The sequence below is a fragment of the Chlorocebus sabaeus genome, chromosome 8, assembly GCF_047675955.1.
Source record: "Chlorocebus sabaeus isolate Y175 chromosome 8, mChlSab1.0.hap1, whole genome shotgun sequence".
Lineage (NCBI taxonomy): Eukaryota > Metazoa > Chordata > Mammalia > Primates > Cercopithecidae > Chlorocebus > Chlorocebus sabaeus.
In genome coordinates this window covers 146,063,665-146,084,606 of record NC_132911.1, presented here as the reverse complement: position 1 = coordinate 146,084,606, position 20,942 = coordinate 146,063,665, and the positions used below count along the sequence as shown (strand labels likewise).

General features: G+C 50.8%; 1 protein-coding gene across 18 annotated transcripts in view; it reads left to right on the top strand.

The window, feature by feature from the left end:
* TSNARE1 (t-SNARE domain containing 1) overlaps window positions 1-20,942 on the top strand; it is a 140,256-nt gene that overhangs the window by 1,372 nt on the left and 117,942 nt on the right. The window lies entirely within an intron of this gene.

Sequence of the window (20,942 nt, the reverse complement as noted above, 5' to 3'; positions counted from 1 at the left end):
AGCAGAAGTCGTGGAACAAATGTTTGGACGCAGCAGCACAGGCCGTGAATGCAGGTGGCTGTGGGAGGCTGGCAAATCCAGGAAGAGTTCCCGGAGGAGGTTGAGTTTTGGCTGGGTCACCTCTGTTTCTCTCCTCCACTGCTGGCCTGGGCCCATGAACATCTGGCAGCCTGTGGCTGCTCTGACTCCATCTAGGAACCTTCCCTGGATATGTCCCCTGAGTCAGGCCCTCTGCAGATGATGGGTCGAGAGCCTAGACCTAGGCACTTGGTCTAGGGGCTCATGGGCTCGTGGGCAGTCAGGTGTCCCTGAGTCCCTTCCGCAGCTCCTCATGGCCTGCAGAGGGAGGTCCTGGGTTTGGCTTCTGCCAGCAGCTCCAGCCACATCTTCAGTCCCTGCTTGATGTCCCTGACAGTGCAGTCCTTTTTCCTGCACAGTCTATGGCTTTTCTCCCTGGTGTGCCTGTCGATGCAGAGCCTTGTGCTTGGAATGCCCTGGCACTCCTGTGTTTGTCTTTCCTGTGTGCCTGTGAGCCCCTGTGGCCTAGACCTCTGCCGTGTCACCCTTGTGTCCTGAGTGCCCAGCCCAGCACTGAGAGTAGGATGGGTACCCAGTAGGTTTTAATGAATAAATAAACTGGACATGTAAGGCTTCGAGCAGAATGTGGTGAAAAGTGCAGCTGTGGAAGGTCATGATGCTGGAGCTTGAGACGGAATCAGGGAGTCACCTTCCAGGTGGGAGGAGTTGGGGAGTCACCTTCCAGGTGGGGAGAAAAGACACACACGCCTCAACCATGGCTGTACCAAGGCATTTACGACACGGCGTGGATGCGTCCTTCCACAGTCCTGAAAAGGGTTGGTGTCTGAAGGTCATGACATGAATGATGCTAGTCATAGCACTTCCTGGTGCCAGGTGACCAGTGACCTGTGCTCATTACTCAGTTTATTCTCACAGTCACCCTGGGAGGAGGGTGTGTTATCCCCATTTTCCAGATGGAGAGACTGAGGCACAGAATGGTGATCTTGCTGTGAGTCCCTCAACTCTCGGGTTCTAGGACGCCATTCATTTAACCCAGACAGACACATTTCTTCCGAGGTTGTTGGGCATTTTATCTCTCTAAGTGGTGTTTGGCCGTATGAACAGTTAGGGGTTAGGCTATCTTCTTCTTGTTCTTTTTCTTTTTATTTCTTTTTTGAGATGGAGTCTCACTCTGTCGCCAGGCTGGAGGGCAGTGGCGCAGTCTCGGCTCACTGCAACCTCCAGCTCCTGGCTTCAAGTGATTCTCCTGCCTCAGCCTCCCAAGTAGCTGGGACTACAGGTGCCTGCCACCACGCCTGGCTAATATTTTGTATTTTTAGTAGAGACAGGGTTTCACCACGTTGGCCAGGCTGGACTCAAACTCCTGACCTTCAGGTGATCAACCTGCCTCAGCCTCCCAAAGTGCTGGGATTACAGGCGTAAACCACTGTGCCCAGCTCCCCTTTTTTGAGATAGGGGTGTCTCACTATGTTGCCCAGTTGCCCAGGCTGGTCTTGAACTCCTGGCCTTAAGCCATCCTCCCACCTCGGCTTCCCAAAGTGCTGGGATTCCCAACATGAGTCACGGTGTCTGGCTGCAGGCTTTCTTTTTTAATGCACACGGGCGTTTCTGTGGCTGCTGGGTTTGTTTGGATGGTGTGATTTGCTACAAGTAGATTTTGACCTTGTGGCCCAGTCCAGCTATAATTCATTATGTTCTTTAAAGTCTGGTTTGTGCATTGTCAATAGTAGTGGACTCCTGAGCAGCCGTCCTCTCAGATTCCTCTGCTTTCTGCTGGGATGCTCAGCCCTGTCTAAACATTTGCGGCATCTGTGTGTGGAGGAGTGGCGACCAAAAGACCAAAGGCAAGAAGGAGTGAGCGGGAGAGTTGGAGAGCACATGACCGGTGCTGTCTCTGGTGACAGTGCCAGACTCCTAGTAGGCAGGTCTGACTCGGGTCAGCCTGTGAGGGTCTTGAGAGGCAGGGTGAGGCCTGGACTTTTCTGGTGGCTGTTGGTACTGAGCAGGAAACCTGGGGCCCAGGCTGAGGTTTGCTGAAGAAGTCTGGAGACAGGGCTGGGTGGAGCAGTGCTTTGGGGTCTGGTCCAGGCCACACCTAGGGCCTGTGACTGGAGCCTGCAGGGGCCAGGCCTCATGCCTTGGCGCTGTGTGGCTGAGTGCCTTGTGGTGGCCACGCTGTGGGCCCCCTTGATGGATTGGCAGGCTAGCCACGCAGCTGAGTGGACTGGCGGCAGCTGCCGCTCATTATCCTGGCAACTCTGGGCTCCAGGCTGCAGGCGGGAGCCCTCCCCAGCACGGAAGCGAGTGAGCAGAGCCAGGCACTCACGCTGGCCTGGGAGCCCCTGACCCAGTGCTCTGGCCAGATCAACTGTTGTTTTCTTCCACAGTGGAAGATTGCCTTGTTTTCTGCCTCTAATTTGCTGCCAGGGGAGGGCTACAACCCAGCCCTGACCTATATAGCATCCAGGTGGGGACACAGCATTGCCGCATCTTAGCCATGGGGCCCTGACCATGTCACTCGGCCCCTCCAGAAGCCCTGCCTTTCCGTATCATTAGTCTGATCCGGCAGCCTCCTGGGAGGTGGGCGACATCACATCTGTCCCAGAGACTTGGAATCTCCGGGCGTCTTGGGGACATCACCTGAGGGGTGTGGGGAAGAATTCCCAAGGTGCATGGAGGGGCTGTGGAGGGTCAGGGAGTGCAGCCGCAGGGCAGGTGGAGCTGCCTCTCTTCTGTGAGACCCTTGGGCGGCCTCGCCACTGCCCCACGCGTCAGAGAGCTTGCTCTACCCGGTCAGCCACAGCACAGCCAGCTTGCACAGTAGAACTGAGCGTCAGGCTGCCTTGGATCCTGATTATAATGACACCTCCCGCTTTTGACCACAGGGCATCTGTCAGGCACCTGCTAGGCTCTTCCTACTCCTCAGATCAGGTGACTTCCCAGCCTTGGGAAACTTACCTGAAGTCATGAGGGTGGTAAATCACCAGCCATGAATTGAGCCCTGGTGATCTGACCAGGATTCTGATCAGAGGTGGAAATCAGAGGCACTGCTCGCCGTTCTGCTGTCCTGCCCGTCTGGTGATCCTGCTCTGCTGCTCTCCTGGAGGACCAGGCTGGAAGCAGCTTTACAAACAAAATTTCCCTGTTTGAGTTAGAGGATGTTATTATTAATGACAGTTAATGCACTAATAAAGACCTAATTCTGTCCCTCCGTTCTGTCTTGAGGTGATGTTCCAGAGCAGAGTGTGGCAAGGGTTTGCGGGCTTGAAGGAATCCAGGTACGGAGGTTGAGATTTCTGATGGAAGGTGGGCGGTGCTCATGATTCTTGTTCCTATAAGGCTTGAGGCTAGGAGGTTGGGGTGGCGTGAGCCCCCTGGAGGCTGTGGTTGCCTGTGGATGGTGTTGAGTTGAGTCAAGTGTTTCCAGGGCTTTGGGGCCAGGTGCGTGCACGCGTGTGTGTGTTTATCGCCTGAGCCTGACCCTGGGTGTCATCTGAGGGGTGCAGACTGAACCTGTACCAGTGGGAAGCTGGGCCTTGGAGGGGTGATGGTGAAGGAGTTGAGTGTGGTGTGGTCTGGAGAAGATGAGGGCCAGTGTTCTGAGGGCATGGATCATCAAGGGTCCTGTCAGAGAGCCGTGGACAAAGAGAGCCACAGGCGTCTGCCTTGGATGGAGCGGGCCACCTGGGCTGTCCTCCATCTGGACCCATGATCCATTCTAGCCAAGTATTTGGAAGGGGACATATTTTTAAACCAGAAGCCCAGAATCAGTCTCTCCCCGCATTAGAAAGAAACAACACAGCACAGCAGTCTCCTTCCTGGGCTGGCTGCGCTCCGTGCTAATGAGGAGCTGGACTCATTGCTGGGAGTCTGACCTCCTTCCCCGCTGCTACTCACTTGTGGGGAGGTGCTGATGAGCGTGGCGTGCTGGGAGTGGGCGCAGGAGGTGGGAATTGCGAGTGGGGAGGACCGTTGCTTCTGCTGCTTCCAGGTACCTGGGCATTTTCGCTGGTCACAGCCTCTAGCCTGGGCCCCTTAATGGTGCATCTTGCTGAGGGGTAGCTCTGGCCGTGCCACCCTCTGGTGACAGATCTTCCTGGCAGCTCCAGCCTCACTCTCACTTGGCATTTGCGGTGCTCCCTGGGCTTTCCAGCCCCTGGGAAACCTGCTGTGCTGGCTTCTCAGGCTGCCCCCAGCCTGCCCCCGGTGTCTTTGCTGGGGCTGCCGCTCTGCCTGGAGTGGCCCTGACTGGTGACCTCCTGGGCTGTTGAAGTCTCCACTTGGGGATGCCATCAGGAGTCAGCCCCATCCACTCATCCTGAGGGCCTGGTGCCTCCCAGGGAGGGCAAGGCAGAGAGAGGGCTGCAGATTTTGGGAAGTGGCTCCGCGTGGCTCAGGCCTTGTTGCATTGCGGTCGTTAGCTTTCTTCCACAAAGGCCAGGACCTTGTCTTTTCTGTTTCTGTGGTCCCAGCACAGGGAAATGTGCACAGTGGGCACAAGATAACCATGGGAGGAGCTGAGCCTCACCTCTAGGCTGCTCGGCCTCTGATGCATGGGGCCACCCCCTCCTCTGCCAGGAGCAGGAAGTGGTGGGAGACAGGAGCAGCGATGCTTCCTGCAGGTGGGCAGGTTCTGACTTCCCAGAGCAGCCTCCAAGGTGACACCATCACCCTATATTATGGAAGGGAGGCCGGGTCACCTGCCCGCGTCTCTCCTCATGGAGACTTGGCTTCTAGGGCCCTGCACTCTTAGTGCGCTTCACTGTCCCCAGGGCGCAGGCGTAGCCTGGGATGCTGCCAGCCGAGGAGCCTTGGCAGGGCACGCGGGGAAGTGGACGGGTGCGCCGGCGGCTGGGGTGTGAGGAGTGCTGCGGACTGTCCCACAGCTCAGAGCTCAGTGGCCTGGTGCCCCTGGTGCCCCTGGTTGGAGCAGGGAGGTGGGAGTCGTTTTCTCTCCAACCCAAGAGGTGATGTGGTTTCCCAAGACCAAGAAGCAAGTGCAGAGCAGAGCTGTGGGAGGAATCCCGTGGGGCCTGGCCGTAGACACCGTGGCCTGTCCTTCCCACACTGCCCCACGGGAAATGGGCCCAGGACTGTGGGGCACTTCCAGGTGAGCTGATTTGCTCCTTGGAACCCCAGGGTTCTAGTCTTCCCTGCTGCCATCACCGTCCCTCCCTTTACCCAGAGCAGCTCTGATGTGACCTGTTGTACTTGGTATCTTCTGAGTATGGTTGTGTTTGGAGAAAAGATTCTGTAGTTGAGAATAGTTCTAGAGCTGCTTTCACTCCCCAGTTTTCAGATGAGGAGTCAGAGGTCTGAGCTGTCTGGTCCACCCGCCCTGCTGCTGTGGGGTGCCCACACCCTGGTTCCTTCAGTCCAGCAGGGTGGTCCGACAGGTAGAGTACCTCCCGCCTTTCTGCATATCTGTCCCCAAAGCTGTTATTTTGACACCTTAACCTGTGCAAGAGGGTATGGAGGCCACTGGAGGCACAGGCATAAGTGTGGGGCCCATGGGCAGCCTGCAGCCTTCTGCCTTAGCCGGGGCGGGAGGGCTCCCAGCAGCAAGGAGCGAAGACGGGCAGCCGGCGTGGGCAGAGCTGTGATTGGATGGGTGGAGAATGTAACCATACAGGCAAGGTTTTGCTTTCGTAATGAACATCCCTCAGCTCAGGTCTTAGTAGCCTGAAGCAACAAAGGTGTATGTCCGTTGGGGACTCACAGTTCATTGGCCAGAAGGAACCACACGGCTGCAACCACAAGAGGCCAGGAAGTGCCCCACACTCCCCGAGGGAGGAGAACTGGAAGTCTCAGGTGACCAGCACGAGCGATGCCACGCTGACCATGTAACCAAGCAGCTTGGGCTTTGAACTGGCTGCCTTTGCTGCCTGGGCTTTCCTCCGATTTTCCTCCTGGGATTCCCTGTCTGCATTAGGAGAGGGTGGACTGTGTGATGCTTCGCCTCCCTCTGGTCCTCCACTCCAGGAGGTGGTGGAGTGGACAGGGCAGGTGCTCGGGGGAGCCAGACCAGGGAGAATGTGGCCTCTGCTCTTTCACTTCGCACCTTCAGGCGTGGCGTTTGACGTCTCAGGGTCTTTTTGTAAATTAAACAAAAATTTAATGACCATTGTAAATTCACATACAGTTGTAAGAAATAATACACAGATCCCATGCACTGCTCACCCACTTTCCCCGGTGGTAACTTTGTGCAGAAAGAGGACAACGGCGCAGCCAGCAGATTGGCCAACGCGGCTGCCATGCCAGAGGTTTCCATCATCACTCAGAGGAGCCCTGTGTTGGAGCCCATTTCCAGTGAAGCCTACCTCGCTTCTGCCTCGAGCCCTTCCTTAACTCCTGGGAGCCACCAGTTCTCTGTCCGTCTCCATAATGTTATCATTTGAAGCGAGTTGTAGACGTGGACTCCTGCAGTGTGTGGCCAGGGATTGGCTTTTCCCATTCGCCATCGTTGCCCGGACGTTCTCAGGGCTGGTGCAGGGGCTGGGAGTAGTTTCTTCCTATTGCTGAGACCTGTTCCACAGTGTGGGTGGCCCACAAGTTATTCTAATGACCTTCTACTTTACTGTTTTGAATAGTTTAAGTAGTTTGACAATTAAAACATGGCAGGAAGCATCCAGTAGAAAGTGTCTCTATCCCTGGCTGGCCAAGCCTTCATCTCCACAGCAGCCACTTTTGTGAGTTTCTTCTTCTTTTTTTTTTTCTTTTTCTTTTTTTTTGAGACGGAGTTTCGCTGCTGTTGCCCAGGCTGGAGTGCAGTGGTGCAACCTCGGCACACCACAACCTCCGCCTCCCCGGTTCAAGCAATTCTCCTGCTTCAGCCTCTGGAGTAGCTGGGATTACAGGCATGTGCCACCACGCCCGGCTAATTTTGTATTTTTAGTAGAGACGGGGTTTCACCATGTTGGCCAGGGTGGTCTCAAACTCACCTCCCGACCTCAGGTGATCTGCCTGCCTCAGCCTCCTAAAGTGCTGGGATTACAGGTGTGAGCCACCATGCCTGGCCTCTTGTGAGTTTCTTACACAGTCATGTGAAACATAAGGACGTTTTGGTCAATGATGGACGGTATAGACAAGGGTGGACCTGTGAGATTATACTGGCACCGAAAAATTCCTGCCCCTAGTGATGTCCTAATGGTCATGATGTTGTAGTGTAATGCATTACTCACGTGTGTGTGGTGATGCTGGTGTAAGCAGACCTGCTACCCTGCCTGTCATCTAAAAGTTCAGCACATATGCTACATAATACTTGATAATAAACACGTTATTGTTTTGTGTATTTACTATACTTTTTATCATTATTTTAGAGTGTACTCCTTCTACTTGTTAAAAAAAAGTTGGCTGGGTATGGTGGCTTACGCCTGTAATCCCAGCACTTCGGGAGGCCGAGGTGGGCGGATCCCCTAGGTCAGGAGTTTGAGACCAGCCTGGCCAACATGGTGAAATCCTGTCTACTACAAATGCAAAAATTAGCTGGGCATGGTGGTGCGCATCTGTAATCCCGGTTACTTGGGAGGCTGAAGCAGAATAATCACTTGAACCTGGGAGACGGAGGTTGCATTAAGCTGAGATCACACTACCGCACTCCAGCTTGGGCAACAAGAGCGAAACTCTGTCTCAAAAAAAAAAAGAAAAAAAAAAATTAACTGCAAAACAGCATCAGGCAGGGCCTTCAGGAGGTATTGTCATGGGATCCTTGGGGTGTCACTTAGACAGTTGGAAACCTCTTTGGACGGCGGTGCCTCTGCCTGAGTAGTGTTCACACCTGCTGGGCTTGTTCGGCTCATTCAGCCCAACAGGCTGTGCTCAGCTCGTGCTACCTACACCTGCCAAGGGTGAACCAGGCGTGGATTAGTGAGGGGTGTGTGGGTGAGCAAGCATGGGTCTGGCCAGTGTGTGCAGCTGGGCATGCTGGCTGCTGCAGCCGGGCAGGCAACGCCAGGTGCTGGCACAGGTGCTGGCTCCTTGCAAGGCTGCGGCTGGACCAGATGTTCTGCAGTGGCTTCCCCTGTGAGCACCCGCGTCTGAATGAGGGGAACGTGGTGGCGCTGGAAGCTTGGAGACGCCAGGAACTGCAGAGCCCCAAAGAGGGTGCCACAGCCCTGGCTCAAGGAATTTCTAGGTCTGGGCTTCCTGAAGAGCTACAGCTCTTCCCTCCTTGTCGCCTGCAGTGTTGCGAGTGGGGAGGTGTGTTTCTGTCCCGTTTGTGTTACTGCTCTTTTAGTCATGCCACTAGGTGGGTCCCAAGTTCTTGTCCTGCGTCCAGGACAAATGAGATACACAGACAACTGGAGGGTGAGCAAGGTGGAGAGGAGCTTCACTGAGTGACAGATCAGCTCTCAGGAGAGCCACAGTGGGTTGGTCCTTTCTGCAGGCAGGTCACCCTGGTGAGTGTCCCACTCTCGGTGGAGGGGAGACCTGCAGTGGCAGCTCCTTCCCACAGCTGGTAGTGGTGACCTCTGTGTGAGCCTGGCTGGGTCTGGAGTTTGTGTGGGCTCAGAAGGGAGGAAGTGCATGCTGATTGGTCCAGGGTGGCCATTGGTGGACCCAGGATGAGCACCAGGAATTCTTTCTCCAGGCTGCAGACTTCACCTGGGACCGACAGCCTGGCTCCCAGGTTTCACGCGGTCCCTGGCTGGAAGGTGGGGCTTCACTGGGGACCTTCTGCTTTCTGCCCAGGAGCCTGTTTGCCTCCAGCCACCGTCGGTCATGTCATCCATGGTGCCCAGGCTGTTTGTGCTGAGGGCACTTGCAGGCCTGTGCTGAGCCACCTTCAGCTCCCCCTCAGCCTCACTCTGGTGCTTGTTGGCGGCCAAAGTCCAGAGGGAGCAGAGTTGGCAGGGGGCTGGCATGTCAGCCCCTCTCTGAGTGCACACACACCAGGCATGTTGCTACAGAGCTCAGGCTGGGCTTCAGCTTTGCTCCAGAGTTGGAGCAGGCACTGAGAACCGGGAGAGGCCACGCGGTAGGAGCAGGCACTGAGAACCGGGAGAGGCCACGCAGTAGGAGCAGGCACTGAGAACCGGGAGAGGCCACGCGGTAGGAGCAGGCACTGAGAACCGGGAGAGGCCAGGCGGTAGGAGCAGGCACTTCTGAGCCAGCAGGAGCAGGGAAGCTTCCCAGGGCCCCAAGAGTGCAGGGGTGCCCGGGTCTGCAGCCGTGGCTGTTAGGGTGGAGCAGTGCCCAGGAGTGTGGGGCTTCCGCCCCACCAACTCAGAATTGGGTGGACTCCCGTCTGTTTCTGGCTCTCACTGGCTCCATTGAGTGCACAGCCCCTGCCACACCTTCCCCGCTGCAGCCAGCATCACCACAGCGGCTGCTCCAGGCAGGCCACCGCCACCATCAGTATCCAGAAGACATTGTTATCCTAGGAGATGACGGTTCCGTGTGTGTTACTGCCCCTGCAGACCTTCCTGTGGGACAAGAGGTGGAGAGGGAGGACAGTGATATTATCATCCTGACCCTTTGTAGGCCTAGGCTAGTGTGTGTGTGTGTGTGTGTGTGTGTGTGTGTGTGTGTCTTAGTTTGTAACAAGTTTAAAAAGTTAAAAACAGGAGAAAGCTTATAGGATAAAGATACAAAGATGGAAAATACTTTTGTACAGCTATATAACATCTGTGTGTCTTAAGCTAAGTGTTGTTACAAAAGAGGCAAAAGTTTGAACACTTATAAAGTAAAAAAGTTACAGTAAGCTAAAGTTTATTTATTATTGAAGAAAGAAAAACTTTTTTTTAAGAGACAGAGTTTCACTGTCACCCAGGCTGCAGCACTGTGGTGCGGTGATAGCTGACTGCAGCCTCGACTTTCTGGACTCAAGTGATTCTCCTGCCTCCACCTCCCAAGTAGCTGGGACTACAGGTGCATGCCACCATGCCCGGCTTATTGATTGATTGATTGATTGCAGAGATGGGATCTTGCTTTGTTGCCAAGGCTGGTCTTGAACTCCTGGCGTCAAGCAGTCCTCCTGCTTTGAAACCCTCTGAGGATGTTGGAATTACGGGCGTGAGCCACCAAAACTTAAAAAAAAAATAGTGTCGCCTAAGTGTACAGTGTCTGTTATAAGGTCCCCCGCAGTGTACAGTGTCTCCTATAAAGTCCCCCGTGGTGTGCAGTGTCTCCTATAAAGTCCCCACAGTGTACGGCGTCTGTCACAAAGTCCCTAGCAGTGTACGGCGTCTGTCACGAAGTCCCCGCAGTGTACGGCGTCTGTCACGAAGTCCCCGCAGTGTACGGCGTCCGTCACGAAGTCCCCAGCAGTGTACGGCGTCTGTCACGAAGTCCCCACAGTGTACGGCGTCTGTCACGAAGTCCCCGCAGTGTACGGCGTCTGTCACGAAGTCCCCACAGTGTACGGCGTCTGTCACGAAGTCCCCGCAGTGTACGGCGTCTGTCACAAAGTCCCCACAGTGTACGGCATCTGTCACAGTCCCCACAGTGTACGGCGTCTGTCACAGTCCCCACAGTGTACGGCGTCTGTCACGAAGTCCCCGCAGTGTACGGCGTCTGTCACGAAGTCCCCAGCAGTGTACGGCGTCTGTCACGAAGTCCCCACAGTGTACGGCGTCTGTCACGAAGTCCCCACAGTGTACGGCGTCTGTCACGAAGTCCCCACAGTGTACGGCGTCTGTTATAGACACACAAATTCTTACTGTTGTATTACAGTTGCCTACTGCATTTAGTCCATTTGCCTGCCGTCCAGGTTTACAGTCTGGAGCAGCAGGGTTTACCACATGGCATGGGTGTGTACTGGGCTCCAGCATTTGGTGTGTGTAGATACGCTCTGTGATGTTTGCACAGTGAGGAAATCGCCTTGTGATACATTCCTCAGATTGTATCCCCATGGTTAAGTGAAGAATGACTGTTTGTCCTTCCATAGCTTCATTATACATTCCAAGCAAACATAAACATTTCTTTTTTGCTTTTCCTTTCACAAGTCATGATGATATGACACATTCATGCACCTCAGATCCCTCCCTCCCTTGGCGAAGTGTTAGTGTGCTAAGTGATGTGGAGATCTTTTGGAATCAGTCCAGGGTTCCTTTCTTGTCTGTGACAGTCGCAGAGGATTCCGTGGTGTGGATATGCTCGGACTGATTTCGTAGGCCTCTGTGGATGGACATTTAGGTGACCTTAGATCTTTTCCTGTAACAAAATGGATGGCCCAGTTCATATGCTGCTTTGCGCATGTTTAAGTGTGATATGTGTGCAGGATAAATGCTCAGAACAAGTGCTGGGTCAAAAGGGTACACACTTTTGTAATTTTGACGTAGACTGCCAAATTAGCCTCCAGAGTGTGCCAGTGCATACGTCCATGAAAGTTACTGACTCTAGACCCCATGTTTTACAGTAGGCCCCTTGAACTGAATCCTCCTGTGTAGCTGACATTTTGTATTAACTGGCCAGCATCTCCTCCTCCCTCCGGTCTCTGGTAACCTCCTTTTACTTTTACTGCCATGAGATCAACTTTGTTAGCCTCCCCACGTGAGTGAGAACTTGCAGTGTTCGTATCTCTGTGCCTGGCGTATTTGCTTCACATCATGGCTTACAGGATTTCTTTCTTTTCTTTTCTTTTTTCTCTTTTTTTGAGATGGAATCTCGCTCCTCGCTCAGGCTGGAGTGCAGTGGCACAATCTCTGCTTGCTGCAAGCTCCACCTCCCAGGTTCAGGCCATTCTCCTGCCGCAGCCTCCCCAGTAGCTGGGACTACAGGTGCCCGCCACCACGCCCAGCTAATTTTTTTGGATTTTTGGTAGAGACGGGGTTTCACCATGTTAGCCAGGATGGTCTTGTCCTGACCTCGTGACCCACCCATCTCGGCCTCCCAAAGTGCTGGGATTACAGGTGTGAGCCACCGCGCCCGGCCAGGATTTCTTTCTTTTAAGGCTGAATAACATTCCACTGTGTTAGTGTACCACATTTTCTCCATCCATTCATCTGGTGATGGAACTTAGGTTGATTCCCTATCTTGGCTGTTGTGAATAGTGCTGCAGTGAACATGGACATGCAGGTCTCTCTTCAACATTCTGATCTTGTTTCCTTTGAATATGTTTCCAGCAGTGGGATTGCTGAATGAGATGGTAGTTCTCTATTGAATTTTTGGAGGAGCCTCCACACTGTTTTCCATCGTGGTTGTACTGATTGACATTCCCACCAGCAGGCTGCAAGGGTTGCCTTTCCTCCACATCTTCACCAACACTGGCCATCTTTGTCTTTTCGATGGTAGCCATTCTAACAGATGTGAGGTGATGTCTCATTGGGTTTTAACTTGTATTTCTGTGATGGTTAATGACATTGAGCACCTTTTTTTGTGTACTTGCTCACTATTCATACATCGTCTTTTGTGAACTAACTCTTCAGGAATTTTGTGGCTTTTTTTTAATGGGGGTTATTTGTTTTCTTGCTATTGAGTTGAGTTCCTTATATACTGTATTTTGGATATTTACACCTGTCAGATGTATGGATTGCAAATATTTCCGCCCTCTCCATAGATTGTCTGTTCACTGTGTTGATTGTTTCCTTTGCTGTGCAGAAGCTTTTTAGTTTGGTGTAACCCCATTTATTTCTACTTTTATTGCCTTTGCTTTTGGGGTCATATTCAAAAAGTCATTGCCCAGACTGACGTCGGGGAGGTTTTCCTCCCTTTTCTTCTAGTTGTTATATAGTTTTAGGACTAAACGGTTGTCTTTAATCCATTTTGAGTTGATCTTGTACATGGTGTGAGTTGTGTTGACTGTTATTCTTCTGTATCTAGAGAAGCAGTTTCCCCAGCATCATTTATTGAGAGACTGTCCTTTTCTCATTGTGAATTCTTGGAACCATTGTCTAAAATCATTTGACCATAAATGAGTGGATTTATTTCTGGGCTCTCTATCCTGTTTCATTAGTCTGTATGTCTATTTTTATGTCATCACCGTGCTGTTTTGATTACTATAGCTTTGTGGTATGTTTTGAGTCAGATTTTCTTTATCCTCAGACATTTTATCCTTTTTATTGTTGTTCCAAGGAATATTTTCTTCTATATTTATCACAGATGTGTGTGAATACTGTTGTATTCTAAATATGAATTTTGGACCAGGCACAGTGGCTCATGCCAGCACTTTGGGAGGCCGGGGCAGGTGGATCACCTGAGGTCAGGAGTTTGAGACCAGCCTGGCCAACGTGGCAAAACCCCGTCTCTACTAAAAAAATACAAAAATTAGCCGGGCGTGGTGGTGTGTGCCTGTAATCCCAGCTACTCAGGAGGCTGAGGCAAGAGAATGACTTGAACCTGGGAGGTGGAGGTTGCAGTGAGCCGAGATTGTCCCACTGCACTCCAGCCTGGGTGACTTACTGATTTTTTTCTGTTGTTTCTTTAGTTCATTATCTTGGGTTTTCAAGGTATCTGTTTCTGTTGAACTGCAGATAGTGATGGTTAACCTTATCCTTTCCAATTTTATACTCTGGTTTCTTTCTCTTATCTATTTTTATGGACTAGATCCTTCAGCCTGATGGTAGCTAATGGTGATCGTAGCAGGCATCTATTAGGAATGTCTCTGTTGTTACTCCATAAAGCAGAGTATGGCTTTGGATTGAGAAAGGTATGCTAATGAAGAACCTGTACTTCCTATCTTATTTCATATTTTCTTTTTTAAAAAATCAAGAATCATTATTGAATTTTGTCAGTTGCTTTTTAAAAACAATCATCTATGGGGTGACCGTATGATTTTTTTCTGAAGACATATTAATAAAATGAATTATACAAATGAAGTTGCTAATAATGAAATTAAATTCCTTGATTATACTTCACTTGGTCTGATACATAATTCTTTTAAGGTGCTGGTGAATGCACTTTTTGTTGGTATTTAATTGATTTTTATGTATTGCTCTTCATAATTAAAGTTGGCCTGTAGTTTTCTTTTGTATGTGCACATTTTTTTGGTTGTGATATCAACATTATAGTTGTTTCATAAACATAATGTAGAAGTTATATTTCTTATGCCATTCTCTGGAATAGTTTAATAGCACTGAATTGCCTGGTGTCTAAAGAGTGGTTAGATTCCTCTGTGAAACTGTTGGGGCCTGGTGCTTTTTTGTTTGTTTTTTGTTTTGAGGAAGAAAGGTCTTTTATGATTTTGTCTTTATTATTTTACCTATGGAAATTATTCTGTTTAAACTTTTTGGGATCAGTTTTGTAAATATTTTCCCAAACTATTATCAATTTCATCCAGTTTGTTAAATTTATTCATGCAGGCTTGAGTAAAATGATCTTCTGTGACTCTTTTAATATCTTTGGTTTCTGGGGTTATTTCCATCTCAGTTGCTCCTCTTGTTTTTCTTGGTTAGGTTAGTGAAGTTTCCATTGTTTTATTTTTTCTTCCAAGATTCAGCTTTTGAATTTTTAAATTAAATTAATTGCCTTATTTTTGTGCTTTTTAAACTCCCTTGTTTTTGCTAATAATTAATAATCCCTTCTACTTTTCCTCAGTTTATCGTATCCTTTTACTAAATGTCTGGTGTGAATGCTTGATTCGTTTTTTATTCTTTCAAACTTATTTTGTATTCAAGGGCTGATGCCCAAGTTTTGATGAGACACATTTTCCTTATCACTGCTCTTTAGAAGTTCTGCAGTTTTGGTTTGTATTTTCTTTTTGGTTCAAGAGTTTTTCAGGAGCAAGTTTTAAAATTTCCAGGTAGCAAGTCTTTGATTTCCTGATTTTGTTAGTATTCCAGTATTAGTTGCATTTCGGTGAAAGAATATTGACTATTCCCTCTTGAACTTTTGGGTTTCAGGAGGTTTCTTACCTTCCTAATTTGGAGTCAGTTTTCATCACTGTTCCACTGGGACTGTTTCACTGCTTGAAAAGAGGATTGGTTTTTTGTTTTGGGTTACAGAGGTTTGAGGTGTGTATCAATCACTTTTACCACTTTAATTGTGTTATTTAGGTCATGTGTAATGCTTGCTTAGTTTTTGTCTCTTGCTCTGTTGTGGACCAAGAGGAGTGAATTAATGTCTACCATTGATACATTTCTGTCTGTTTCTCCTTGTGGCTCCTGTGAATGTTGGCTGCTGTGTGATTTGTTGCATAGCTATTTATAACTATTATATTTTTACTCTGAAGTGCATACATTAGGATCAAAGTGCCCTTCTTTGTCTCATTTCTACTTGTCTGACTGTAAGATCATGACTAGTGCTTTCTTGAGTTTGTATCTGCTTGGCATACCATTGCCCATTACAAAATTTTAACTCTACTGCATTGTTTTAAATGTATCTCTTATACCACATGAAGTTAGATTTTGCCTTGTGATTCAATCAGAGAATCTTTTTTTTTCTTGCCTAGTGAAGTTAAACTAATGTACATTTATTGATAGATCAACTACATTTGACCTCAGTTGTGTTGTGCTTTGTGTGTGCATGTATTCTTAAGTCTTTTACTCTGTGGTTCATATTCTTTCCTTTTTAAAAGTTTTAAAGAGTTCTTATATTGAAGAGAGTTTATATGAGATATTATAGTGTCTCATGTAATTCGTAAATGCCTCTAATACTTTATGTTGAGAGGGACCATTTATTAGGTATGTTCTGTGATAGCCAGAATAATGTTCTCCCATTCCCCTGATAGCCACGCTCTAATCCCTAACACCTGTCAACATGTCATGTTACATGGCAAAAGGATCTTTGCAGATGTGATTAAAGGGTATGGATCTCAAAGTAGATTGATTATCCTGGATTACCTGGGAAGGCTGAATTATCTGAGTCCTGAAAAGCAGAGAGCTTTCTCTGGCAAGAAATGAGAGCTATGTGATGAAGGGGGATGTTAGAGAGGTCCCAAGAGTGAGAAGGATTTGCTGGCCCCTAGATGCGAGGACTTTAGGGGCTAAGGGTGGTCCCCTGCCAGGAAGGAAACAGGACCTCAGTCCTATAGCCACAGGGACCTGGATTCTTCCTGCAATCCGAGTTATTTTCCCAGTCTCCAAGCAAGAACATGGCCCAGCTAAACTTCTGACCTACAGAAGCTGTGAAAGAGCAAATTTGTCTGTTTTAAGCAGCTGCATTTGTGGTGATTTGATATGGCAGCAATTGGAAACTAGTACACCTTCTATGAGTAATTACAAAATGAAGGTATTTTATTTTCTTCCTCCCATCACCAATTTTCGATGACAATAGTACCTTTCTCAGTGTTTGCCTTTATACTATTAAATCTACTTGTATTTCTGTTACTGAAATGTCAGCTTTAAATGATATCCTTTGACTCCAGTTCTTGCTAATGAGGTGAGGAGCTAATTGTTTTACCTCACTCCCTCTTTTCTCATTCCCCTCCTAGGTGTCATCAGTTGAGTCATTACTCCGTAGTCAGGGCATATCTGCATTCTGTTCTGTCACCGCAAGCTCACGTTTGTTTTAGTCTTAAATCTACTGGTAAATATATTAATAGTTCATGCTCATTGACAGCTGTTTTGATGGCGTTTCCTCTGTCAGCTTTTGATTGGCTGAGGTTTGTCTTAAAGTTGTTTTTTTCACAGTGGTGGGTCATATTTTCACCTAGGTGCTGCATATTCAAAGCTGTGGCTTCTTGGCTTGTGGGATGGTTTGAATGTTGCTGGAGCCCTTGGTTTGGGCCTCCATCCTTCCAGCGTCTTGGAGGTGTCGCTGCATTGTCTTCTGACCTTGAATGTTGTTTCAGAGGAATCTGTGGCCTGGCTGGTTTTTCCTCCCTTTATAAGTGATTTCCTCCCTCCCTCCGCTCCCCGCCTCCCTCCTTCCCTCCCGCCCTCCCTCCCCTCCCCTCCCCACATCCCTCCCTTTCTTCCTTCCTTTCTCTCTTTCTCTTTCACCTCATTTCATTCACTTTTCTTGTCTCTATCATTTGTGATACTTTTAAAATCAGATTTTTTGTTGTTGTTGAGTTGTAGGAATTCTTTACTTATTGTGGATGTTAATCCCTTAACAGACACGTGACTTGCCCATATTTTCTCCCATGTTATGAGGGGCCTCTGCACTCTGTTGGTAGTGTACTTTTATGTACAAAAGTTTTTAATTTTGATAAAATCCCGTCTATTTTTTTTCTTTTCTTGTCTTTGCTTTTGGTGTTTAAATATTCACTCAGTCATAGCTAAGAAATCATAACCAAATCCAATGTCATGCACATTTTCCATTATGTTTTCTTGTAAGAGTTTAATAATTGTAGCTTTTACTTTTAGGCCTTTGATACATTTCATGATAATTTTTGTGTGTGGTTTAAGGTGAGGATCCAACTTCATTCATTTGCATGGGGCTATCCAGTCTTTCCAGCACAATTTGTTGAAAAGATGATCCTTTTCCCATTGAATAGTCTTAGCATGCTTGTTGATGATCACGTGACCGTATATACACCAGGGATTATTTCTGGGCTTTTTATTCTATTCTGTGGGTCTATATCTCTGATTTCATGCCCTGCCATACTGTTTTGATTACTGTAGCTTTGTAGCATGTTTTGAAATCAGGAAGAATGTACCCTTCCAAGTTTTTCTTTTTCAAGATTGTTTTGGCTATTGGGTTTTTTTTTTCATTTTAGAATGCGTTAGTTTTTTTCTGGGCCAGCTCTTTGTAAGAGTCCTCACACCTCCCTTCTCGGAGAGTCAGGGGATGGGGATATAGGGGATGCAGTAGCTTTCCAGAGCCCCATCCTTCTCTTGCAGCCCTACCATGGAGGCGGACTGCACATGTGGCTCTCTTGGTGACTCCATCTGTGGTCCCTACTCTGCTGCTTGGGTTTGTCGACCATTCAGGAGGCTCCTGACGCCACCCCTTCTCATCCGGTTCTGTTGCTGGTGCTGTGACAAAGAAAGGCGTTTAAGTTCTGGGTCAGTGACCATGCTCAGGGAGCGTGTTTCTGCAGGTGCTGCAGTGCACCCCTTCCACCGCGAGTGCTGCTTCACCCCTTCCTGTGTGGGTCTTGCCTGCCCTCTCTGTTCTTGGTCATAGCCCTCCCTTGTGCTTTCGGGCCTACAGATTATATTTTTTTCCTGTTTTTTCTAAACGTGAAGCTTGGATTTTCAAACTTTTTGTTAATTTGGTAGCAGTGGTGAGGGCATTCTCCTTGTTGTTTTAAGGTGATTTCTAGAAGGAAATAGGAAAAATATGTATGTAGCTATACTTACACTCAAGGTCAGTTTTCTCACCTTGATAACCTCCTAGGGTTGTGAACATTGAAAAAGGAAGTGTTCCAGTGCCTCTTGTGGTGGCTGCACACAGTAGGCACTTAGCAAAGGCACATCCACACTCCTGCCCCGTGACATGACAGTAGGGTCTCCAGCCATGGCAGGGCTGAGCTTGAGGGTGGGGGAGGGAAGACCCCAAGAGGCTTTTGATGGCTGCACACAGTAGGCACTTAGCAAAGACGCGTCTGCACCCCCGCCCTCTGCCATGACAGTAGGGCCTCCAACCCTGGCAAGGCTGAGCTTGAGACTGGGGGAGGGAAGACCCCATGAGGCTTTGGTGGGTGTGGGCTAGGCTTGTGGGGGCAGCTCATGGTCTGTGGCTCTCAGCACCGTGGACAGTGCCTGGCCAGCTGTGCTTGGGGCCTCCCACAGAGGATGGGTGTCTGGCATTTGCATTCTGTCCTGGGTGGTGCCTTGTCTCTGGGCCTTGAAGTGGCAGCATCCTGTTCTCTGGCCACACATCCTACCCAGCCTCTGTGCCCTGCCCCGGCCTGTCTTTCTCCAGGTCTCTCTCAGCTGCTGCTGACCAGCCTGACCCTGGGTTGTTCTCCACTCACACTGACCCCTGGTCCTCCTGTCTCCCCTGCCTTAGGTCCTGTGGCCTATGACTCCACCCCTGTTTCTGAGGCTGCCTGTAGGAAAGCCACCTGTGTGATGGGACTCTTCTTGGTCCCAGGTAGGGCCAGGGCCAGGGCCAGCCCTTCCCTGCCCTGTTGTGGGTCCCTGTGCCCTTCTCCAGAGAGGATCCCCACCTTCTCTTGAGGCCCCTTCCCTGCTCCTCTGCCCTCCTTTCCTCCCAGAGCCTGCTCCACTGGGGCTGTGCTTCCAGCACCGTGGTGAAGAGCCTGCACTTCAGGCCCTCACCGCCTGCTGCCTGCTGCCTCCACCCTGGACGAGGGCCGGGCCCACTCCATGGTTGATCTCCAACTCTGTGATCTGTGAAAGGACAGAAAAGTGCCTTCCGCACGGACCTGGGAGCTCACTGAAGTGATGGCCACCGGCTCTAGGCAGGGCCTGCCGGGCCCCTCCTCTCCTGGAAAGCTGGCCTCTGGTGAAGTGAACAGCCTCTGGAGTGAAATGTGCCTGAGTGGATGGGGCCCATGGTCCCCTCCTTATGGCCTGAAGGTGACAGTGGGTGACCCTGCTTCTCCTGGCCATCCCATGGCTGGACCTTCTCCCTGCCAGGAGATCCAAGCCTGAGGGCACAGCTTGACTCCTGGGCTGCGTGCAGCTGCATGCAGGGGTGCTCCCTGCCCCCTGCCCACATGACTCAGGTGCTGGCATCTTGCTATTTGCTGCTGCCATCCTGGGGAGAAGGGACTGGCGGGCAGTGTAGGCAGCTGGGCAATGGGCAGAGGCCGGCCTCCTGGGGAATAGTAGAGGTTGGGGTGGAGGCAGCCCTGCAGGTCGGGGAGGGAGAAAGGATGTGTGTTGCTAGTGTTCTGACCACCCATTTGTGCCGTTAGCGATTGGTGCTTCTCCACTGCTGATTCTGGGCGTGGTCTACGAGGTGCCTGGGGGTGCCCGGCTGGCATTCTGCTTGACATGGAGTTGAAGTTGCTATAACAACACTGATTCATGTAACTGCAGCTCCCCAGCTGGGCCCTCCTCCTCCTCTGGCTCTCTGGCACACACGCGAGCACACACGCTCACACATGCCACTCGGACGCACATGCGCAGAGACCGTACTCCATGCGGAGGCTGCACAGGGCTGATGCTGGCAGGGGCGCGTGGGCCTGGGCATGGCCAGGCCTCCCCCACCGAGCATCTGGCCTGTGTGTTGGGGGGGTGTCAGGTACCCATCAGAGGAGGAGGTGGCGGCCTGCTCACCGAGGGGAGGACTGGGCAGCGTCTGAGAGTGGGTGCGGGCATGAGCCGTGGCTGTGACTCAGTGTCTCCCACACGCAGGATGAGCTGCGGCACCCGCGGGTGCTGCCTGTTCCTGATGCCGAGGTGGGCAGGGCTTGTCTTTTGCTCTGTTAGGGGCTGGCCCAGAATGCCGAGCTGCGGGCAGGTGACAGTGCTTGCCCAGGTCATCGGGGGTTGGGGACTTGCCCACAGCCTGGGGCCGACACTCCCACTGAAGGAAACCGGAAGACTCTGTGGTTTGCCCCACGCTGCTTCTCCTGGTTTAGGTGTGTGACTCCTCTGGGTGCTGCCCTTCTCCCGCCTCACACCAGACCCCTCAGTACTGCTGGGCGCCTGCCTCTGCTTCTGGGGTCTCCCAGCAAGGGCGCTGAGCTCCAGGACACACTCCTGCCTGTGCCACCGTCCGTGAGCCCACCCTGACCTCCACCTTCGTGCTTGGTGGGGGGCACTGATAGGTTTTAGCAAGGACAGGCCCCACTGGGTGCTGGAAGGGAGAGGCCAGAGGCACCCCTGGCACTGACAGGAGGGCGTTGGGCAGCTCACTTCCCTGGACACCTGCTGCCCGGCCCTGGGGTTTAACCCTTCATCCTGGGACCTTCACAGAGTGGGCAGGTGCTGGCCGCGTGGAGGTGGCTGAGATGTGGCCTTGGGCTGCCACGGCCCACAGGGGCCTGGGCTGGGTGGATGCTGTGGAGACAGGAGTTTCCCTGGTGCTCCAGGAGTCAGGGATCAAGGGCAGGCGGATTCCCAGGGGAGCAGCTTCTGGCACTGACTCTGAAGATGATTTGGAGCCCAGCAGTTGGGCCAGGGCAAGGCCCTCACAGCCCTGATTGACTGCCGAGGCCTGGA